The sequence below is a fragment of the Siphateles boraxobius genome, unplaced genomic scaffold (genome assembly GCF_051911475.1).
Source record: "Siphateles boraxobius isolate OS27281-9 unplaced genomic scaffold, OSU_SipBor_1 72, whole genome shotgun sequence".
In the NCBI taxonomy this organism is placed as follows: Eukaryota; Metazoa; Chordata; class Actinopteri; order Cypriniformes; family Leuciscidae; genus Siphateles; species Siphateles boraxobius.
The window spans coordinates 555,733-565,012 of NW_027509200.1; positions in this window are offsets into that span (position 1 = coordinate 555,733).

The following is a 9,280-nucleotide window of genomic DNA, read 5'->3' on the forward strand; positions in this document are numbered from 1 at the left end:
TCGGCACACTGCTACCTACCCTGGAGACCTTGATGATGAAAACCCTTGAGCTGAAGAGTGGGCTTCAAATACTTGTGGACCTTCCAGAGGCAATTGTGGAGGTAAGAACTACATATCTGTAGTTTTTCATTTTTTTAAATTGTGTATAATGTGTATAATTGTATAGATGTGTATAATTTAGGGGTGTCCATGGTTAACCGGTTAACCGATTAACCATTTAAAATTGTGTGTGTGCGTGTGTGTGTGTGTGTGTGTGTGTGAGAGAGAGAGAGAGAGAGAGTGAGTGAGAGAGAGAGAGTTTGTATTTGTATAGAGCAGTGTTTCTCAAACTTTTTCTTTCATTCCCCACTTTGAAGGTAGGGAAGGGTTCGTGCCCCACCTGTCCTCATGCAATCGCCCCAACAAAATGTTAATAAACTAGGCTTTAAGTTAAAATGTATTTTATTACCATGACATTTTAAAAACATGAACATGACAGTAGATAAAAATAATAATGCATTTGTGTTTGTATTTTGCCTCTGATAACATCAAATTCAGAAACGGAGAAAATAAAAGTGTGGACTAGTTGTGCTTTGCTTTACTATTTTGTCACTTCGCAAACTGCATGCAAAAAGAACAAACAAAATTGAAAAAGAATAATAATAATCTCAGGGTTTTTCCTGGCTCAAAACGAGGCGGAGGTGGTAAAATCCTAATGTACGTATTTTAGGTATTTTTATAATAATAATTGTATTTTGTATTTTTCGAAGACTATCATATAAGCTACTGTTTTTCCCACAGTATTTTGTGTGTGGTGTGGACCTCTGCACCCCTAGGGGGGTCCGGGAGCATGCTCCCCCGGAGGAAAGGTTTGTACGTTTTAAAGATAAATTCATAAATCTGGTGCACTTTGAAAGTTCAACATTAAGTGATTAACTAATTTAGTGTCTGCAATGAGCCTGTTTTGTAGTTGGCTACACATATTTTCTGAGCCAGAGACGGAGAGCGCTCACCGCTTGACATCACAACTATTCAGTGTTTTCAACCACATAATGTTTATTTTAGGTTTCAGACATTTAAATTAAGTACTAAAAAAGCAATACATTTAGAGTTTGTCAAATACACACTTATGTCTATGGAAGCGGCAATAATAATTATTTCCATTGTAATTAGACGACACGTATTATTCATATCAAATACACATCGTGTAAGTAACTTTCAAGTTTACTCTATGCTTCTCTCAGTTCACCGGCCACTTACTTTAATGTATTTCGGGAGAAGTGGATAAATTGACATTTGTTAAATCCAACAGATCCGATTCTCTAAAATCCGGCATAAACTAACGCCCATCGCGTATAGCTCAACTAAGGTGTTTAAACAACAAAACGCATCCACTTGCTCATATTTGACAATCGGAATATCAGATATTTCCTGCTATAGCCAACAAATTTGTGAAATAAAAGCAGATAATCAGTCCTTCAGCGCTTGTGGCTGCCGTGTGACTGCAATGACGCGTCACCATGGAAACCATAAAGGGATACGATCTAAATAACGGGCGCCTCTAAAAACTTTTAAACTTACGTGTGAAAAGGTTAAGGCTTACATTTAAATGTGTCGTTGTTTTGTTTTGAGTTTATGCTCAATAAATAAAGGAATTAATAGAGATGGGCACAAAAATTACCACATTTTCTCCCGTTTGTCGAACCCCACTTGTCATGTTTCCATTCCCCACCAGTGGGGCGCGCCCCACACTTTGAGAAACGCTGGTATAGAGGCAGTCAGTAATGTGTTCTTTGCTTTATGTCATATATGGCAATAAAAACAAGATTTGCAGAGGTGCTGGACAGTGACAGCGCTCTCCTGGCTGCTGTGACTCTGCCCAGGTTTAAGTTACGTTGCGAACCCAAGAAAGAAAGGACAAGGCCAAAGCAGAGCTGCTGGCGGTATGTCGTGCAAGTGTAAGAAGTGAAGACCAGCATAAAGGTACAAGCACCACCACACCCACATGTACCAGCTCAACTGTTGAGGATGCATTCTTCTCCTTTGATGAAGAGGACGACACTTCTGCTACTGCGGAAAGTCAAGTGGCAGATTATTTGAAATCAGGAGCCCAAGGGATTGACTCACTTCATGGATTTCCCCTTATAAAGAGAATTTCCCTGAAGTATAATGCTGCCACTCCTTCCAGTGCTCCGGTGGAGAGACTATTTAGCCTGGGGAAGCTGGTTTTCACACCAAAAAGGAACAGACTCTCTGACCACAAGTTTGAGAAGCTGCTTCTCTTGCGATACAACCACTGGTTTCAGAGCTAAAATGTTGACATGACTGGGCTGGGTGGGTGGATGGGAGAGGAATGCATACATGTTTAGAGTTGGATTTAACAAACGAAACGAAAAAGTAACGCAATAGTTACTTTTACTGGTAACTAGTTACTTTTATAGTGGAGTAACTCAGTTAGTAACTCAGTTACTTTTTGGGAGAAGTAACTAGTAACTATAACTAATTACTTTTTCAAAGTAACGTTCCCAACACTGGTCCTCACACATTTGAAAGGCAATAACAAATTGTTGTTTTCTGAGTGACACACAAAACTAAAGACTCATAACTCCAAAACTATAGCAAGGAGAGTCAAAAGGTAGGTATCGTTTGATAGAACACTTTTCAAATTTTTTGAAAATATAAATTACATTACATTTGGACATTTTCCTGCCGAGAAAAGACAAAAAATAAATATAATTTTTATTATGATTTTGCATATCTTTCTTATTTGACATATAATAACTCAGGAAGGAAATAAGGTAGGTGGAAAATTCTTTTCTGGTGAATTCCCTCTACATGTGAGCTGCATCTGGATAAAATTGTGTGGTGATTGGATAAAGGAATCAAAAGTTACAGCATTTGGAACCAAGACAGGCTTTTTGTTCAGTCATTGACGCCCCCTAATGGGCATTTTTAAAATTGTTCCTCCATGGAGAATATCTTGTCATAAACGCAATAGATTATGTTCATTTTGGGCTCATTTTAATTGTAATAGTATGCTGTAAAAAATGATGTGCCATTTTCAACGATCTGTGAATGTTTCATGAGCTGTATTATGTTTTTGGCACATTGCAGTACATAGTAAAAAAAATTATTTTATAGATTATGAAAAAAATAAATTCTATTTATTAGCAAATAACTAAGCAATACTTAGGAGATGTTCAAATTGGCTACATTCACTATTAAGTTCAGACTCTAAGCTTTCAAATGACACCCATTTTGTGTTAATCAAGGCAATATTTTTGAAAAATATGATAATTAATATTTTCGCAGCCAGGTGGCCTCCGCGGGCGGTGCCCTCAGATTTAGAGGGACTACTCAGCACTCGTTCAGAGTTGATCGAAGTTGTTAGATGCTTTAAAAAGCTGAGATTCTAAGCTTTAAGATGATACATATTTTGTGTTATCCCACGTTTGAAAAAAGCACGGATGGCTCCGGAAACATTGGAAAACACATTGCATCCCGGAAAGATGAGAGACATGTTTTTTAGCCAAGCATGCATCACTTCGTGAGGTATATCTCGTGATCAACGAAATGGATCATGTTGTGTTTGGGCTCTTTATAATCGTGAGAATCTGCTGTCAATAAAGATGTTCGATCTTTCACAATCCATGCATGTTTCATGGAGTTATGAGCTGAAACGTCACATCAAAACAACATAGCATCACTGCTACTGCTACTTCATTGGTGCGCATAGTGCAACGTCATGTGTTAGAAGTCCATAAGGAATATCTTTAGATCTGAGTGATGGATTATGGTGAGTTTGGGCTCTTTTTAATCTTAACAATCTGCTGTAAATAATGATGTGCCATTTTACACGATTTATGCATGCTTCATTGAGTTATGAGTGAAATCGCGGCATTAGTGCTCCATCTATATACAAGGCTCTATGTGCGCCTGTGGGGGTGCGTGTGTTACAACTCCATTAGGAATATCTTAAGATCTGAGTGATGGATTATGCTGTGTTTGGGCTCTTTTTAATCGTGAGAGTCTGCTGAAAATAATGTTGTGCAATATCCTACGATCTGTGCATGTTTCATGAAGTTTGAAGCGAAAAACGAACGCGAGTGCTTCACCAGTATATACTTGCCTAGGTACGTCTGTGGTATTTTTTGTGTTGGAACGCCATGAGGAATATTTTTAGATCTGATTTATGGAATATATTGAGTTTGGGCTCTTTTTAATCGTGAGCCCCTGCTGTAAATAACGATATGTCATTTTTCATGATCGATGTATCTTTCATGAAGATACGAGTGAAAAGGCCAAGTCTAAGCTACCTTGCTTGGCTACGTGCGTCTGTGGATTTTCTTTGTGGTAGAAATCCATGAGGAATATCTTTAGTTCTGAGTGATGGATTATGTTAAATTTGGACTCATTTTAATCGTAAGAATCTGCTGTAAATAATGATGTGTCATTTCCCACAATCGGAGTATGTTTAATGAAGTTACGAACGGAAATGTGCCTTAAATTATGCATCCTTATATGATTTACATATGGTCTCTTGAGGGGCTTCTTGTACAAAACCTCACTCAAGTTTAGTAAAAAGCCCGAAACAATTATGCTTGTTCTATTCTACTCATTGAGACCTTTCAAATGACATATGGCACATGACTATCTGAGCTGTATGATGTATTTGACATATTGTAGTATATACTACTTCATAAATTATGAAAACATTTTTTTTCTATTTATCAGCAAATAACTCATCACTACTTAGGAAGTTATAAAATTGGCTACATTCATTGTAAATTTCAGACTCTAAGCTTTCAAATGACACCTATTTTAAGTTGATCAAGGTAATATTTTTGAAAAATATTATTATTATTTTTTATCGAAGCTAGGTGGCCCCGTTGCCCCCGGTACCAGGGGCGTTGGTTATTAACAGGTTAACAATCAACCCTGAAATTTTTACATCATATATTTATTTTATAGTTGTAGTATAAGTTATTCAATAACAAAAAGCCAAATCAATGTGGTGTCAGGTATTTGAGTGTATTTTAGGTAAAATGTTCAACCACGTTTGCATATACACTAAAACATACAACATTAATGTATTACCTGCATCTAAAAGGTTAACCATTTATGTATGAACTTTACAGAACTATATTATGCATCCTTATTTAATCTCCTATTGTATTTATGATCAATGATATTGTTTTCATTCACATTTATTAAATGCAGTTCGCTCATTTAATTAATTTGAAATTATAACATTTCATTCTGTTCTGTATGTCATCTCATGTCAGATCATTTCAAAAGATTACATAATTCTGAACATGACTAGACTATAAAATCGTAAAATGAATATAAGTTCAATAATCATTTAACCATTACGTCATGTAATTTTTATTTTGTTTGCTCTGGAGAATAGAAATACACCATAAAAATCATCACGAAAGTAAAACATTTTCCAATCATGGTCCAAATCTAAAGAATACATTAATACATTTAATACATTTATTTTGCTCTAGGTACACAAAATACAGTGCTTAGCATAAGTGAATACACCCATGCTAAAGTTGACTAAAATGAGGAATAAAAATTATCTTTTGGAAATTGATGGATGGATGGATATCTTAATGCCTTAATTGAAAAAAATAGGAAAAATCCAACCTTTAAGGACACCAATTTTCTTTGTGAATGAAAAAGAAAATTGTACATGTATCTTAAATAAATGTTCTTCCTTAAAATACAGGGGGCATAAGTCACCCCTATGTTAAATTCCCATACCTAGAGATTGGCATGGTTTTATTTCTACCAGAAAGACTCGGGAGAATAAGGGAGGTGGAGGGTGAGTGGAAGCGTCAGCATCTGCAAACTCAAACATGTTTAACCCTTATGGCGCCACGGTCGAGTTTACTCGACAAGATGCAGCACTGAATAAAACGGCTGATTTTGTCAAATAGGGTGTCAAATTTCATTCGACCTCCCCTCTACTAGATGACAGATATGTCATACTTCATCTCCGACTCAAAAAAACGTCATGCTTCTATACAAAATCTTTGAGCTAGAGCGCATTGAATCAGTGTGAACAAAAGCGGAGCTAGTGTGCGAGTGAGCCATTTTATCAGAGCAATATTGTCAACGTCAGCAAGTATTTGCATTAGATTATTATTATTACTATTATTTTTATTATTATCTAATGGCATCAATAAAGCTTACCCGCAATGAAGTGTTGGGTTTTCTATTCGCGGACCCTGATTTTGGAGGGGAATATTTGCCTTCAGAAGATGACGGTGATTCTGAAAGTGAAAGTATAGCCCTGGACCCTGTTGAACAAGTTACAGGTGGGCAAAGTAAGGGCCCACCTGTAACTTATTTGACGGGGTCCAAATAGGTTGTTCGTGGTCAATGCATTAATAGATCATAATTCATATTTACATTGGTTTTATAAGGTAAAAACTACTGTACACCACACAGGGGCCACAATCCAACACACTGATGTACATTAAAGCTATTAATTATACATAATTAGCCTAAAAATGGACTGTCCACGGACAGCCTACTTGATCCCTGTTGAATAAGTTACAGGTGGGATGCTGTTTTTGACTTAGACATTTTCAGCGGGTCAAATCCTGTAAAGATTTGGGGATTTCACACAATGTGGTGAAGGCCCATCTGCAACTTATTCGACAGGGTCCAAATAGGCTGTCCGTGGTCAATGCATTAATAAATGGATTGCATTTATATAGCGCTTTCACAGACCCAATGGCCACCAAAGCGCTTTACATGTACACATTCACCCATTCACTCAACCATTCACTCACTCATTCATACACCGACAGCGGTGTCAGCCATGCAAGGCGCCATCCAGCTCGTCGGGAGCATCCGGGTTTAGGTGTCTTGCTCATGGACACCTCGACACTTGGTCAGGTGGAACCGGGGATCGAACCACCAACCTTTCGGGTAGACAACCTACGTGAACCACTGAGCCCCCATAGGTCATAGGTGGTTCTAGATCGCCCCCATAGGTTAATAGTTCATAATTCATATTTACAGTGGTTTTATTAGGTAAAGACTACTGTACTTTACGCGGAACTCTGGGGCCCGTCCCAGGGGCCCGTGACGGGACACGTGTGTCAATTTCGGGCTGATCGGACCTTTCTGTCCACTGTCCACGAAGCACCTGTTAAAATGAATGGTGTAAGTTGCACGTGTCAGGGGCCCCACGTTCGGCCCCCGGGGGCCCGAGGGGCCCCAAACCTGACAAAAAGTTGCGTCACGTGGCCCTCTGCAACATAGCGAGCGGGCTAGGTCGAGAGATGCCAAGTTTATTTTTTGTTATTTTTTATGTATCTTTTTGTCTTACATTGATCTCTATGGGAACATGTGTCCGCTAGGGTTAATGCAGCAGTTAGAGTTAGGGGGGCCTTATAGGCTCAGGAAGCGTCTAGGGCCCCGAAACTCGGGGGCCCGATTCGGGGGCCCGTGGCGGTCGCCTGTGCGGAAATTTGGGGTCCTGCGACCTTTTGACCCCTGTTTTCTAGATGTCCCACTTGCAACTTATTCTACTAGGCTGTTCGTGGCCAATTAGCGTGAAAAAAGGTCAAAGGGACACGGAACTCTGGGAGCCGTCCCGGGGGCCCGTCACGAGATGCGCGTGTCAGTTTCGGAACGATCGGGCCTTTCCTTCCAGCCGTTTTTCTGAAACGCATACTAAGAACCCCACCTGCAACTTATTCTACTAGGCTGTTGGTGGCCAATTAGCATCCAATTAGCTTTGTGAAGCACATGGTCAAATTAATGGTGGCCCCTCTCGCACTCATAGACAGACATACTCTCATTTTGCACTGCAAAGAGACATACTCGGAACCGATCTAGAACCCTGCGATCCAGGATCTAGAACCGGGGGCCCCCGGACTACCACGATAACGAATTTGGAGTCGCTGCGACCTTTCGTCCCCTGTATTTCCGACCACCCACGTGCAACTTATTCAATTCAAACTTCACAGGCGCTTCCAGGTCAAGGGGGCCTTTTTTGTCCAGACGTGGACACGGGGCCGGTGGCCGTGCCGTACCAGGGGCCCGTGACGGACACGTGTCAATTTCGGCCCGAACGGACCTTTCTGTCCACCGTCCACGAAGCACCTGTGAAAATGAATGGTATAAGTTGCATGTGTCAGGGCCCCCGTTTGGCCCCCGGGGGCCCGAGGGGCCCCAAACCTGACAAAAAGTTGCAGGCGGACAATCGGGCCTTTCTTTCCAGTCGTTTTGCTGAAATGCATACTTAGAACCAATCTAGAACCACGAAACACTGGATCTAGAACCGAGGGCCCCTGGACTAGTAGCGTGTCAAATTTGGAGTCGCTGCGACCTTTTGACCCCTTTTAGCCCCTGTTTTCTAGACGTCCCTCGTGCAACTTATTCTACTAGGCTGTTGTTGGCCAATTAGCGTGAAAAAAGGTCAAAGGGACACAGAACTCTGGGGGCCGTCCCAGGGGCCCGTGACGAGATGCGTGTGTCAGTTTCGGGACGATCGGGCCTTTCTTTCCGGCCGTTTTGATGAAACGCAAACTTAGAACCGATCTAGAACCACGAAACACAGGATCTAGAACCGAGGGCCCCTGGTTTAGCAGCATGTCGAATTTGGAGCTGACAGGTGGTTAGGGGTCAGAACAGGCACTTCGTTGACAATGAGGAAGACTGTGGTGAAGTTTAGGTGGTTAGGGGGCACAATAGGCACTTAGTGGGACTGAGGAGGACTATGGTGTATAATAGGTGGTTAGGTGGCACAATAGGCATTTCGTGGCACATTGGTGAATATTAGGTGGTTAGGGGTACTAATAGGCACTTCGTGGAACTGAGGGAGACTATGGTGAAGTTTAGGTGGTTAGGGGGCACAATAGGCACTTCATGGCACATTGGTGAACTTTAGGTGGTAAGGGGTAGTAATAGGCACTTCGTGGCACATTTGTAAACTTTAGGTGGTTAGGGGTACTAATAGGCACTTCGTGGAACTGAGGAAGACTATGGTGAAGTTTAGGTGGTTAGGGGCCACAATAGGCACTTTGTGGCACATTGTCTAACTTTAGGTGGTTAGACTAATAGGCACTTTGTGGAACTGAAGAGGACTATGGTGAAGAATAGGTGGTTAGGGGGCTCCATAAGCACTTGGTGGACTATCCCGCAGTGCACTGGCACCCCTAGAGGCGTCCATAGACAGCCTGTGGCCATTTTGCCCACTTATGCAATTTTGGAAAACGTCCCACTCACCATCAGAATGAGCAGCTTGTGTCGTCCATTTCGTGCACGCGGACCTCGG